The 14,817-nt window shown below is 37.0% G+C and overlaps 1 protein-coding gene across 2 annotated transcripts in view; it reads right to left on the reverse strand.

Moving 5' to 3' along the window:
* The window catches only part of LOC127418737 (cadherin-11-like), a 115,337-nt gene extending 102,754 nt beyond the window's left edge, over positions 1-12,583 (reverse strand). For both annotated transcript variants that reach the window (XM_051659500.1, XM_051659499.1), the window contains exon 1: positions 12,505-12,583. The gene's annotated coding sequence lies outside the window, so the exon portion shown is untranslated. The remainder of the gene's footprint in view (positions 1-12,504) is intronic.
* Between the last annotated feature and the right edge of the window lie 2,234 nt (positions 12,584-14,817).

Raw genomic sequence — 14,817 nt, forward strand, 5'->3', positions numbered from 1 at the left:
TCGATAGTGTTCCCCCGTCCTTTTAAAAGTTGATATTTATTTCGCTAAACAAACTATGCATGGTTATATACCAAAGTTGAATTTCATTATTTGCATTTGCCATTGTTTTTCCCTGTGGTCTCTATTGAAAACATAACAGACCTGTGATCCACAAGTTGAAAACCAAAGACAGTTTGATTCCTTGCAGAAAATTATACAGAAAAGCATACAGAACAGTGCAATGTCTAGCCAGATTTCATAAAACGCACAATCACAGTTGACACTTCGAAAAAATCCTTTCAATTGCATAAAATAAATAAAGAACCTAAGAGATTAATTTCTACTGCTTTTCAAATAGTAAGTATGTGATTGCTTCAAAGCCATTTTAGAGAGCTGAAGTGGACAATGAACTAAATTAACCTTATCATAAACATCTTTAAACAGCATGAAACAATTTTTCATTAAACCTGCCCTTGGCCAACTCACAAACATTACACTTGTGAAATGTAATTATGGTTGCTCAGACCTGGCTTTGGTTTCGAGTAGCTAAGCACTTTGAAACAATCATTTTGGGCCTTTGAAAATGTGTTGATTTGCAGTCATGACAGAGCATTCAAAAACATTGTTGCAGAATGTACAGACGAGTTTATTGGCATCCTTATTTGCAGGCTACACTTCTGCCATTTCACTCTCTAGCACCCCACCATTTCCTCATCTGTTTTTATTTAGAAGCTCTAAATCACACTACACCACAACCATTTCGCCAAGCAATACTGGCTGTCTTTAAGCAAGACTACTTGTGACAAACCATTTATAATGTCAATGGTAAAGCTGACACCTCTTTCAAGAACTATTAGTTTTCTCTGCATTTCATTAAACAGGACCGCCGGTTTAGCTGTAATCTCATCTCTAGGGTGTTAGAACAAAAACACTTCAATCATAGCATCTCAACACAAGTCACAGCTCTAAAGCCAACAGCTCTAAAACGTTAGTACTTAAAGCTACTAAATACAATGAGCTCACTCTTAAAACTGTCCATAACTTTTAAAGAATTTTACTATATGTCTTTAATATATCTCCAGTATTTTACAACATTCCAGTTTTACGATATCTCAAGTATTTTACCATAATCCAGCTGTATTATATCTGAAATATTTAACAACATTCCAGCTTTATCACAAGTACTTTACAATGTTTCAGCTTTAAAGTATAAAGTAAACTATAAACTATAAAGTATTTTACTGTACAATATTCCAGCTTTAATACAACTGAAGTATTTTACAATATGTCATCTCTACAACAAATCAAGTATTTAACAATATTCTATCTTTATCTCTCATTTTTTTCTTAAATATTCCAGCTTTGCTATATTTCAAATATTTTATAATATTCCAGCTTTACTATACCATAGCCTATATCAAGTATTTAACAATATTCAGGCTTCCTAAATCTTATTTCCTATATCTTTCCTATATATGCTGTTTACAGAGCATTTCAGTGATATCAGTCAGGTAGTAAAGACATTTTATGCATGGTATTAAAAAAATTGCTTACAGCGCCTTTAAGTGTTTTATAACATTCCAGCTTTAATGCATATAAAGTATTTCATATGTACTGTTAAACTGTGAAATTCTCCCTCCTCCTCTAAAATCTCATTGCTGTCTCAACATTCGGACAGCTTTACAGAAACAGATTAAGAGCAGGAGAGAAACAGCCCTGTCCTGAAGCAGCCAACCCTACAGCTCACGTCGCACATTAACACAGCCAACTCAGTTTTCTTGTCAGGCATGAGATAGCAGCACATGTTTAGCAAATGCAATCTTATGGCAATGGCACTGAAATTATAAGCTGTTATTTCACCTAAAGTTTTCCTTGATTATCTAATGCACTGGTTCTCCTCTGGTAGGTTGACTCAGGTCTGTTCTGATTATGATCAGCAGGGACAAATCACAAAAGCTTAATACACATAAAATGCAACTAACCATATAATCATGCATAGTTTGGATAGCAAAATAAACAGGCTTATCAGCTTTTAAAAGAGAGGAGAAAATGTTTCCCATATCTTTTTGATGTAAAAGGTTATGCATCCATTCAAACTGCATGGTATTTTGACACAAATTCATCCGTCACTTGGTAGAAGCTATTCAAACAGACCTATGCCAACATGGACAGGTTGCAAAACCATGAAAACCATGAACAGAATGATGTAAGGTAAAAGAAAATCAGACCCTGACCACATTAAATACTGATTCACATGCAAAAATCAAAACAGTTTGTGCAGACCATAATGAGCTTTGTGTGGGGAATTATTGGCTTAAAAATACAGTGTCAGGTTTTCTATACATTTTTGTTTTGTTACTGTTGTATGAAACAATTTTGGTATGGTCCTGGGTCGACATTTGATGTCAGAATATATATCTGGGTCCTGAATCGAATCCAGTTCAGCCTGAACCCAATTTCCAGCAAAAACAAAACACATTGGCTAAAATCATTTTCAAACAACTTGCAAGATGTACTTTGTAAGCCCATGCTTTAAAGCACCCCTGCAAAGTACATCTTGCAAGTTGTTTGAAAATGATTTTAGCCAATGTGTTTTGTTTTTGCTGGAAATTTTCGTAACAAAACGAAAATGTATGTAAAAAAAAAAACCTGACCCGAGGTACTTTAATGCGCCCTTGTGCACATGGTGCTACTTAAAAACAATATGGCCATTCATTGTCCTATTAAACTGAGCATATCTCTCAAAAGACCACAACTGTGTAAATAATCTCTGATCAGCAATTCACTGTCTGTTCAGACATAAACCTGAAATGTCAGCTTTCACAAATCTGATTGTCTCTCTGACTCTGAGCTTGGACTAGAGGTTTGAGCAATATAAGTGATGCTTGTCTTAGCAATACCTCTTATATCCAAAGCAATTTACAATGATTTCAAGGTACATATGTTAACAGTATATCTAAAACAAAGTAGTGTGTTCTGCATATAGCCATGCCTGGAGTTCAACCCAAAACTGTGTTGTAGCCACAAAAAAAAATAAAAGTCATAGTCAGAATCAATTTTGGATTCTTCGTAGGAAGAATATTAAGAGAGTGCCTGGCAGTGCAAGACCAGCATATTAGTCCTTGACTAAGATTGGATTTCGATCGCACAGAAGTATTGTCGCCAAGACAAGTATTACCATGAGAGTCCAAAACAGCTCTGCCAAGTACATTCACTTTAATTTATTTTGAAGTCCTTCTATCCTTAAAATGAATAAAACATAGCAATATGAACCGTAAGAAATCCCTCTCATCCCCATTTTTTCGCCCTAGGTCTTTGTTCACATCATAACAGTTTGTACAATAGGCCATGAAATGCACCATTAATAGAAAGCAATAAACTGGGCATGTGGCCCTTCGCCTCCCTTCTGGTGGATCAATATTGTTTCCACACATCAGTAGTGGTGACAGCAACTGTATCGCTGGAGAAAGTAATAGAGACAGGTGTAGTGGGAGAGAGGAACGTGGCTGTAATCGAACGCCAAGGCCAAACTTATGTAACCGAGTCAAATTAATCAACAGACTTTGATGGAAGTGACAGAGACCAAACGAATGAAGGTCTGTGTGTGTTTGTCCCCATCAATGTGTTTCACGTTGCTGAACAATAGAGAACTGTGTCAGGACTTTACAACACTCCTGCTTCAGCTTTTCTCAGTTTCTCGAATGAACACGCGCACCATTGTGAACAAGCTTCTCTTATGTCATAATGAACTTGGAAAAATTAAAAATGACTTAAATTGCATGTTGTTTCTCACCAAAAAAATGAACGTATGCCTTCAGAAGACGTGAAATATAATGCACAAGCTGCACGGACTACTGTAATGAAACTTTTGGGTCCTTTTTTAAGATTTAAAGTGAGTCACTATCCATTGCAACTGTATTGAAAATACAAACCAATATACTTTATGTAAAACACAAAAGGAGATTAATAAGAAAGAAAGTCATATAGGTTTGGAAAGAGACAATTATGACAGAACTTAAATTTTTGGGTGAACTTTCCCCTTTAGGAGCCTATTTTACAATATTCCAGCTTTACTACATAAAGTATGCTTACTAAAGTAAAAACTTATGTAACGGAGTCAGATTAGTCAAGGTTCCTTTAGTGGAAGTGACTGAACAAACGAATATAGCTCATTATAAACTTGGCCTGTGTGTTTTTCTCTGTCATTGCGTTTCAAGTTAATGCTGAGCAATGGGGAATAGTGTCAGTCCCAGTGAGCAGTTAATATTTTTTCTGACTGTCAGAAAGCTATTCATCAGCGCGACGCCAGTTATAAGAACTTTTTATGAGCCAGTGAAAGCTTTAGATGAGGTAGCACTAATCTTACATCAGATTTCCCTGTATTCATTCTGTGAGGCCCTAAAATGCAACAGAATCAGTACTAACTTTAATATTCTTGTACAATGTTCTCCAAAGTATTGAATTCTTCCCCAGAAGAGCAATGCAATTCTTGTCATTGGTCCAAATTGGATCTTCTGACTTAGAACCCCCACCCAAACGTCTTAAGGGATGTGAACTTTCAGAAACATCGCCCTGATGTGATAAATTGAAGCCATAAAGGCCATAATTAATTTCTGCAGCTCTGCACCCATTTGTTTAACGATCTGAAGTTCGTTAGTATTAGAGTCAGGTCCCAGCCATTGATCTTTAGAGGCTCAAGGCATGATGGAAGCTGTCACCAACATAACGAGACTTTAAAACTATAATTAGCAGGCATTTCCCTTCCTCAATCTCTCTTTTTATCTCCCTCATCCATCCATCTTATCACTCTCTCTCAATGACAGTCTTAAGGCCTAATCAGACCAGGAAAACAAAAAAGCAAGACGAAAAGCAGATGACAAGTCTTTTCAAACCAAGAATAAAACGAAAATGCACTCTGGTCATTTACATGTTTTAGAGTGAAAATGAACAAATATTCGCAATTTCATTTTACTAAAGAATAGATGAAAAACCTAAACAAATTGCACAGGTCTTTTCAGACCAAGACAGAAATTAAAATGTGCTCTGGGCATTTACATGCTTTAAAGTCAACATGAAACAATGTTTGCAATCGATTTTATTAGAGAATAAATGAAAAATATAAAAATATTGCAGGCAAAATCTATTCAGAGTCAGACCAAGATTGAAATGAACATGCACTCTGGTAATGTACATGCTTTTTAGAGTCGACATAAAACAACGTTAGTGTAACGGTGGCAAACTGATAGACAGCTGTGCAATGTGTATAAACCTCACTCTCCTGACCTCAAGAGGTGCACTAGCGACTGATGCTAGAGGCTGTAGCCTTTAGCCTCCTTGTTAGTGCACCCGCCTCCCATGCCGGAGACGCCGATTCGAGCCCCGTACGGAGGGGGTAGAACAGGAGCGTCACTATGGTGCCGTGACCCGGATGGGAGTGAGGTTTAGGGGGGTGAGTGTAATGGTGGCCAGCTGATAGATAGCTGTTCAGTGTGTATAAACCTCACTCTCCTGACCTCAAGAGGTGCACTAGAGGCTGTAGCCTTTAGCCTCCTTGTTAGCGCACCCGCCTCCCATGCCGGAGATGCCGGTTCCGTACAGAGTGGGTAGAACAGGAGCAATCAATTTTAATAGAGAAAAGATGAAAAATCAGAACAAATTGCACACGAAAATATATTCAGGCCAAGAGTCAAACAAAAACGCTCTTCAGTCTTTCACATGCTTTAAAGCCAACATGAAACGACATTTGCAACTCATTTTCATAGAGAATAGGTGAAAAATCAAACAAATCATAGACAAAAGGTTTATTCAGACCAAAAGTTAAACAAAAACACACTCTAGTCATTTCCATGCTTTAGAAAAACATGAAACAATGTTCGCAATCCACTTTACTACAGATGAAAAATTAAACAAAATGCAGACGAAAGGTCTATTCAGACCAAGAGTGAAACTAAAACGTACTTCGGTCTTTCACATGCTTTAAAGCCAACAGTAAATGATATTTGCAACCCTTTTAACTAATAATTAGACGAAAAAGCAAAACTTATCGAAGATGAAAAATCTATTCACGCCGAAAGTGAACACAAGTCAACATGAAACTCTGTTAGCAACCCATTTTACTTAAATATTCATCTTAAATATTGTTGAGAGAAACAGGATTTTCAATGAGAAAAAAAAAATCTTTGGAGGAACTCAGGTTCACATGAATGAATTGCTTCAAATCAAAGTCTTGTTTTGAGTAAATTTTTGCTCTTTGTGTGAATAGCCTTTACTTTCTAAGATAAAGCACCCCCACTTCGACATAGATTTCATATATTTTTAATATTCATACTACTAGCACGAAATAAGGACACACTCTTAAAAACCTGAAATAAACACACTTAAACTGCATTTTAACAAATCTGTGGTGATGGGGGTGTGGTGGAGCGATGTTTGCAGAGAGCGAGGCCGGGAGAGACAGAACGGTAAGGATTGACACCTGTGGGAAATCACCTCTAACAGCTGTTTTGTGTTTGCAGTAAGAGTGGAGAGGGATAAAAGGGCAATCCAGACCGCCAGAGGGGAGAGAGAGTGCAACACACAAACCTGACTGTGTGTGTATGATCGGTTGTGCTGAAAATAATCCATCTGTGTGTGTATATACTGAAAAATGTGCTAATAAAAGGCTCACGGTGAATTGTTTGACTGGCTCCCGCTTCCTCTTTCACAAACCAGCAAGCAGTGGCGGCTCATGCATTTTAGGTCTTGGCCTTCAGTGCGATTCATGGCATTAAGAAAACACTGTATCACAATTAATAAGACAATTTTACAGTACATCGCAGCCAAATAATAATACCAATTGACATTTTTAAAACACGTCCATGCATGAAAGCCAAAACCAAGAAGGTCTAATACCAGGAAAAATCTATCTAATAATATTTGCGATCTAAATGTTACTTGCAATATTTTTGGTTTCGTAAGGGTACACGGTTACTTTTCAAAACTTAAACTGACACTGAATGGTCAAACAGCCTAATTTACACTTAGAAAACTCCTGATGTTGCTATAACAATGCAAAAAGCACTTACCAATTTACTTGAAGTGAAAATCAGCCCTTCTTTCCTGTTTACATCTCAGGTTTTAAATCCATAAGGATCTCTTTCTCAATGGTGATAGCGGCAGTGACAGCCAATTTGTCAGCTAGATCTTGCGCTCTTCGCTTTCAAATTACGTATATCACTTAAAGCGTGATTGCGTCACTCAAGGCCAGCTAGAAGGCCTCGACTGGGACATATCCTAAAGATCACGCCCACCAAGAACAAATAAATAAATCTGATTGGCTGATGAATCTGACAATCTGACTTTAGATGCCTATTCACTTGAACTGTTGAGGGATTCTGTAGAAATTCTGAAGGCTTAACGGGGTGAAGCTCAGACTCACGCGCTGCTTAGGAAGCGCTCGGCTTTGGGCATGCGTTTTGTGAACCAGTCATCACACTTTGCTTGTAATGACCAAGGAGTAAATTCTGATTGGATAAACTATTCGTTGTTTGCTATTCATTTTTATATGAATTAGGAATGGAAAGCGATTGAAAATAAATAGGCAAAAAGGTGAATAAGAATGAAAGGATGAAAAAATATTTATTTATTAGACATGTTAGGCCAGCAGAGAAGGCTTTGTTGACCCTGAGAATTCGCCACTGCCAACAAGAGATCTTTCACATAATCCTTTTCGGATCGTACACTTTTCCAGGTCTCTACACCACAACACAATTATAACTTGCTCAATAGCTCACTAAGCCTCATTCATTAAAATGAAAATGAGTAGAGAGCCGGCCCTGTGAGTGTGTACAGCTGCCTTTTATTGATCCAAACTGGAGTGCTTACCAAAGGGATAAAAAGACAACAAATTTCAGTTTATTCCATAATTCACTGTGTTGCTCTGTGTCATAGGAGAGCGCAGTAAACATTCGGAGCATCTGATCATAGAAGTTTGACTTACTCTGTGGCTCAGTCTGTGTTTTCCATTCTTTTTCCCCTTTCTCATCCCATTTTTCAAGTCTCTCTCAAAGGTAAAAGAGGAATAATGTCATCTCTACGAGAGCTGCTCTTAAGTTAACATTAATACTTGCTCATCAATATTTAAAGCAAACTTTATTTTCCAAATGTATCCTCTCTTCTCATCTCATTATGTCCTCTTGACCTATCTAAAACACTCCAGTTTCACAGAGGCCTGGACCGCCGTCTGCTTAGCACTCATAAAACTCATTCACTTGGCTGTGTTCCAAATATCTACCATACTACTCATATTTCTGCAGTATACAGCAATATACAAATGTTTGGTATGCCTCTTATTGAGCACATTTCAAACTTTTCAACAGAAAAAGTTAAATATTTGCTTTGGTATGGATTAAATTTACAAAATAAATCATTTGAAAAAGGTTGTATTAAATCTCTCAATAATTTAGTACTACCATAGCAATACTCACCATTGTTACCATCTAATTTTCAGCACTGCTGATCAAAAACAAACAGAATTGTAAGGGAGAGCGGAGATTACAGCTCTGTTTATTTGGGATGTATTCAACTTGCAGTGTGTAAGACATTTTAAAAAGTATTTTGATTACAACTTAATCTGTAATAGGTGAACTGTGTTTAGAGTAGATACTGGTGCAGGTGCAAGTTTTTTGAAACTCTAAAAACAACAAATGTTGCATAATTGTGTATTTTTTATAGTGTAAACACTGTATATCTATAAGTCCATCCATATTTTGTCATTATTAAAATAAAATAAATATAATTAATACAAAAATGTGATTTAAAATTAAATATAAAATATTTTTAATATTTTTAAAAAACTGAAAAAACTATAACAAATAATAAAAAATATACAATTATATATATATATATATATATATATATATATATATACAGTATATAAACACTGTATACATATATACTGCATATCTATACTGTATATCAAAAATTTTTCATTCAAATAACAGAACAAATAATATATAATTATTTTATAAAATATATAATTAAAAACGTAATAGTATAAAACATGTATAATTAAAATATGCAAATAAAAAAAAATTACTTTTTTTTTTATTAAAACGAAAAACATGTATGAATGTATGCTAGAGGGTATGAGAGAGTGAGAGAGAGAGAGAGAGAGAGAGAGAAAGAAAGAGAGAGAGAGAGAGAGAGAGAGAGAGAGAGAGAGAGAGAGTAACAGAAAAAGAGAGGGAGGTTTGTGAATATATGCGATTCACTGCATCTGAAATTGCAATTCGCTGTTCTAGTCTCACTTCACCGGACTCAAACACGGCCGGCAGTAAAAATAACCTGGGAGTGTGTCAGATTCGCACAGACGACAGGAGACCCATTGCACACATATAGCATAGGAGAAATTCAGAGAAAACGTTAAAATCTTACATGGCTGACCTAAAAAGCATAGAAAGCGAAAGTCACATCAGTATCTCATGTAGATCTAAGCTTCTGCTTGGAAATGGAGCGAAATGGCAGTCTGCAACCTTAACTGGCAATCTGGGACTGCTAATTTGTAGAACATTTGTTGAACAGATTTGTTCTTTAATGAACAAGCTAGAGAGAAGACACACAACTATGCACACACTGACCAGGCAAGAGTGTAATTACAGTGAGTTGTTGCTGTAATCTTGAGTTAATGCTCAGACTGATGTATTGAATTCATTAACAAACACAAACTAAAGCCCAGATATCAGGAGCAGGCCAAAAGGCTTCCCTATAAAAGCTGTCAAAATTGTTTGGCAGATTTGAAGCAGGCATAAATCTCTGCATTTTCTTGCAACAAGTCATATACAATTATCATCACATATACTGTACACACACTCCACATCAAAAAGTACCATAGCATTACCATGTTTTTTGGTAGCACCATGGTATTCTTTGAAGTACATTGGCAATCATTAAGTATGGTATGGTATCATTACTGTCTGATACCATCCCATAATTCTTAGTACAAAAAGTATACAGTCTGATCTCATGAAAATTATGTGAAAATGGCAGATTACGGCAGTGTTACTCTCTGCTCACATGTCAATTCGGTGATCTTCAGGACTTGTACCCTGGTCCTTTGCATCAGTTGAGCTACCGCACAGTTTTATCACGCATGAACAAGCTTGTAAATGCAGTTGCTTATGTAATGCAAACGTTAAAATGTATCACCTTACAAGTCATGCACTATGGTAAAAGTGATTAAGATGGCACTGTGCAAGGTACAGGGTGAAAAGTAAGTGTTTATGAGCTGATAATCTGCCGTTTTACTCATGATTTGTATGCAATCTGAGTTTTACGTGCTATGTTCCGTTGCTGTTTCCTGGTAAAATTAACATGAGGGGCGCAACAACAACTGTGCGTTATATTCACTTTTACACAAATCACGAGTACAATGGCTGATTATGACTTTTAAACACTTATTTTTTGCACTATTACTCACACACTGCTGTGTTATGATACTAAAACACTTTTACTCTATGCATCATTTGAAAAACAATACATTTAAATGCTTGTATTACACCTACATTTACACACTTATTCCAATGTGACTAGGTTGCGCAGTAGCTCACCTGATCGAGTGTTGGACTTCGGACTCGTAAGACCATGGTTCGAGCCCAGGCAAGGATGCAAGCTGACACTTGAGACAAAAGTGTCATAGAAGTAAAACGATATGACGTGGTTGCTTCAGAAAATTTGATTGACAGATTGTTCCAAAGCCTAGCGTCCATGCTGTCTTCTCCCTATATAGGCATCTCTCTTCAAAGGCAGCATCCTAATTGAAATGGAACTCTCTACATAGGCAGCAACTTGAGGGCAGGACAATGGTATTTTTCTTAAATGTCAAGTCTGGGCAGGCAGTCACATGTGTTTTATTTAATGTAGTTTTTTAGATAGGCTCAAAAAATGTCTTCAGAAATAAGTGCTCACAAGCAAATATGGCAGCATGCAGGTTGCGTACTTCCGGGCTTGCATGCATCAGCCGAGCAACTCCCATTTAAATGAATGGAAATGCAAACAGATAACTATCTCCAGACCGGTTAAAGGGATGTTACAAAAGACTCACAGGATGGAAAATGATATTGAGGACAGAAATGTATTAAAAAATAACATAATATTAATATGGAGTGGCAATTTGCACCATGGTGTAAATAGCATCTGCCACACAGTACAGCTATTTGCACCCCAATAGTCTGGTGAAACCACACAAATATACGACAAACTAGACAACTGGTGTCGCAGTAGTGGCGTGGGATGTAAAGACGGTGTGAATATGTAGTGTCGTCCAAGTGACCCCAGTTCGATTTTGCCTTTTGTCCCACTCATTTTCCCATCCAATTTCCTGTTTCCACTCTTCATATTTCCTTTTAATACTACTTAAAATAATAGATACAAAATAATATAAACATTGATTTAGTCATGGTGAATGTCAGGGAGTGCAGAGAAGGGTTTGATCCGGAGGCGGGGTCTGTCGATCACACTCATTCCCACGGCTTGGCATCGCTTGCGTAAAGATTGCATCACTGTATTACTATAGTAATATTGTAGTAACCATGTTTTTTGGCAGAAACCAGAGTTTTAATGCAATTAACCATGGTGTTACTACAGTAATATGGTGGTAATATAGTAACCAAAGTAAATTTACAACAAAATACCATGGTGAAACTATGGTTACTGTAGTGAAACCAAGGTTATTTTTTCTAAGATAAGGTTAGGGTTAGGTTTAGGGGTAGGGGTTAAAGCAGTGTATCTGTGGGACTCTAAATAAACACACTGCGGTGATGCCCATATACTGTATGTTAGTATTTAAATTTGGGTGCAAATAGTATCTGACACTATTTACACTGGGGTGTAAATAACATACCATTATTTGCACAAGGGTGCAAATAGTATCTGCCATATTAATATTACGTTTGTTTGAACCATTTCAATTGGAGAAGGGGAATAATGAAGACTTTCTTTTTGTGAAAAGATCTCGCAGCGGAGATTAAGACATAGAGGCGTAAACTGTTGACCGGTTGCAGGTTCGAACTCCAAAAAGGTTAATCCACATCACCACTGTGCCCTTGATTAAGACACTAAACCTCAAATTAGCCTAATCACTTACAGGTATACCACCAAGTCATTCTGGATAAGAGCGACTAAATTGCTCATTAGTAAATGAGTACAACAGTGCGCTGGGGGTCTGTGCGCTCCGGCAACCGGCCACCCGTGCGCGAAGCGCGGCTCCATCTGTCAGTGATTTAGCCGAAGCGAACATCAGTCTGGTAACTACATAAAAAAAGGTGTCTATCTAAGATGTTTCCACGTCAAACACATCCAGCAAACATCTGTAGTTTTTTCCAGCCCAGGAGGATAAACGCGCAGCGCACGTGTGCGTGGATGCGCCATAACTGTGTTTCAGTGTCTATATTCAGTGCGCAGCTCTGGTTTAATGTGGAATTTGCTTGCTCCCCATAAGATCCACGTAAGTTTGATATTATGGCCATTATAAAAGACGTCAGGTCTTACCTACAGAATGCTGCATCTCTTCTGACCCATGGAGAGTCTTCGTCTTGTGTTCGGCGTGGTGATGGGTAGAGAGACAGACGCGCGCATAGGAGCGCTCTCTGTCCCCTGCGCGCGCGCTCTCTCTCTCTCTCTATCTCTCTCTCTCTCTCTCTCACCGTCACCCTATGAGCGCTCAGATTCACATATGCACGCACACACACGCACGCACAGCTCAGAGTGTTTCATGCACTGTAACAAAACATAACAGCCTAATTAGTAGGGTAAGCATTCACCTACTATTACTTTATAACCTCTTAACAGATCAAACTTTGGTGCGTAATTTCCTTAACCTTTGCACACAAATGACAGCCTACTTCATATCGTGCGGTTTGTTGAGGAGAGGTGGGCTATTACTTTTTAAGTCATCAAACTGCGATTTTTACCTCGTGAATGATAAAGCAGGGGGAAAAAACTGTTTTACATTGAAGTGGAATAAAATCATATCTAGGGAGTAGAATACTTAAGGTGGGCTGTTTTGGATCAGAAAGTAACCACCTAGGACACCCTAGAAACTGCATAGCAACGCACTAAAAACACACGCCTTGTAGCAACCACATAGCAACACCCTGGCAACCACCCAGCACACCGAAGCATGGGCAAGCACCATTAACATTTTCTTAAGAAAATGTACTCTATTTATTCCACAAATTGCCTTCATGCAAAAGTATTTTAAAAACAATGAATCTTTATTTGGAGAAAATAAATGTAGGCTATATACAGTAAATATACGATATTGATGTTTCATTGCCCTGAAACACCGATTAGGGTGTTTAATATGCTACTGTAACCTAAAATCACATCCTACAGTAATTATCATTATTGCTCTACAAATTGCCTGCCTGTAATAAACACTGAATGATTCTAGGCAGTAATTTAAAGACAAGAAAGAAATATTTCTCCATTTTTGGAGATTTCATATTATGAATCCATAAATGTGCATAATCTTGATGTTGCTTTTTTTCTAATGAGGTTTCACTGCCTTCAAGATTAAAGTCTAATAGAACGCTTAAATTCACATACACGCATTAAATTAGGACATCTTTTGATGCTTTTAGAACAGCATCGCCATATATACGTATAAATCTTACTTTAACCCTACTGAGAAAAAAAAAGATACTTTAAATTTACATGATTTAATCATTTACTTCGGTTCCACATGAAAACAAAAGTTTTTAAACTTAGCTCTATAAAAAGTTACTGTGAAACTGATAGTGCAGCAGTATCATTGTCTTTACAGTTGTTCACCAAGGATATACTAATGATTAAAAAAATAAATACATTTGGACCAACACAAGACAATTAATTAAATAAACCTTGGTAATTTAATAAAATTAAAGGTGCAATATGTAATATATTTACTGTACCAAAGCATAAAATCATCATTATATGTTATCAGAGATTTAGGAAACATGCTAATTTGAAATACTGGCTTCTCCGAAAACAATGCTACAGCCAGTATATTCTACTTTGAAATGTCCATTCCGGGCCGGAATTTCTGTTTGTGTTTTGGCCTGTGTGATCCTGCCCACTGCCCATTTCCCAACAGTATTTCGACACCCCGGGTTGCCAGATTTGAAACAAATTAGCTGGTTTGTAATTTGCAAACAATAAAAACATTGCAAACGTATACAATAGCTGATCAACTTTCAGTGTAAGGCTCATTGCTTGCCATTGTCAGTTTGCTCGTTCCTGTTGCGTGTCCTCAACCTGGCAACCCGCGTGAGCTTCCAGTCTGGGGAGGAGGGGGCGGTGGAGACAACTCATGTCAATATTTTAAATGTGGACTGCAGTATCCATTTTAAACACTTGATGTCAGTGTTACATATTACTCCATTAAGTTGGACCAACATAAAAAAATTCAGTTCGATTAATCTAATAAAGTTAAACCAATTATATTGCATTGATTTAACCTAATCCAACTAAATTATGTTGGCTCAATGAAACTGTTTTGATTTTAATGAAATAGATTAAATTGCTTGTAAAAACTTTGCCAAATTCAATTAAGTTAGGGTAATGACTTCATTTATTTAGTGTATATAAAGATTACCCTAATCTTAACCCTAAAAGAATGAACAAAAATTCATGTTACTATTGATTTATGAATTGTTTCTTCCAAATGGGGGCAACCCCAAGGGCCCATTTAGTCAGATTTAGCTCACTTTAGACAAATTTGTCCCCGAAGTATAATAAACCTCTCTACGCACAGCGCAGGGTGCTTAATATACTGTATCCTAAACAACATCCTGAATGTAATTATTGTTCTACAAATGACCT

This window comes from Myxocyprinus asiaticus, chromosome 28, assembly GCF_019703515.2.
Source record: "Myxocyprinus asiaticus isolate MX2 ecotype Aquarium Trade chromosome 28, UBuf_Myxa_2, whole genome shotgun sequence".
In the NCBI taxonomy this organism is placed as follows: Eukaryota; Metazoa; Chordata; class Actinopteri; order Cypriniformes; family Catostomidae; genus Myxocyprinus; species Myxocyprinus asiaticus.